Source organism: Cynara cardunculus, assembly GCF_001531365.2.
Source record: "Cynara cardunculus var. scolymus isolate 2C chromosome LG 11, CcrdV1, whole genome shotgun sequence".
In the NCBI taxonomy this organism is placed as follows: Eukaryota; Viridiplantae; Streptophyta; class Magnoliopsida; order Asterales; family Asteraceae; genus Cynara; species Cynara cardunculus.
This window is the reverse complement of record NC_037538.1, coordinates 4,482,738-4,483,846: the sequence shown is the minus strand read 5'-3', so window position 1 is coordinate 4,483,846 and position 1,109 is coordinate 4,482,738.

The window sequence follows — 1,109 nt, the reverse complement described above, 5'->3', positions numbered from 1 at the left end:
TTAAATAGTTAATTTGATACTAATATCGATAAATTTTTCCTCAAATTTTTTATGATATCTTCAAATTTATATTTTATTAAAAAATAAAAACATTATCGTTTTTCCAACATCACATAATACCATATTATAACATCGACTGAGATAAAAAAATAAAATAAAATATTAAAATCAATATTTATCTCGCTGCATTGCACGAATACCCTTTTAGTATTAATTAGAATTTGTAGATAAACATATTTAAATACATGATAATTATTAAAAAAATATATATTATGACTATCTTTATGAAAAATATACTTTAACAATAAGTTTAATTTATAGAACTCAACATCAGCTATATTATTAAAACTAGAAGGGTACTCGCGTAATGATACATCTTCATTTTAATGTTTTGTTTTTTTTTATTTCTATTAATATAATAGAGTTTATGTGGATTTGAGAAAAATAATGTTTTTACTTTTGAATAAAAATAAATTTGAAGATATCATAAATATTAAAAAAAATATATCGATATTAATATCAAATTACTATTCAAAAGTTCTTGTTTTTTATACAATTTATTTAATTCAAACTTTTATTATAATATAGTTTAGGTCTAATAGCGAAGTAATTTATTTTTGGCTTAAGAATATAATTTTTATAAAGATAATGATTCTGTTATAACTAAATGATTATCCTAATTATATTTTAGATTTTATATATTTAAAATGAGATGTTTATCCTGTATTTGATTATGTTTATCTGCAATTAGTTATACGAATTAAAAAATTGAGCTTTAAAAAATGTACATCGTTGCATTGCAGGGGTACCATTCTAGTCTATACTATATTATAGAGCATTTGACAAAAACTCTTAAAATCATTTTTTATGTGTAAAATACTGTTTATTAATGCACGTTACTTAAAACTCAAGATTGTAAGTATATAGTCCATAAATACAACTTTTTTTTTGTAAGGGTGTCCGGGCCAAAGCCCGACTAATCCCGACAAATTTGGGGGCTAAACATGGCCCCACTTAAATGTCGCCAACACTCCCCTCCCAAGGTTCGAACTCGGGTTCATGACTATGCCATGCCTAAGCCTTTACCACTAGGCTGGAAGGTCTTTGAC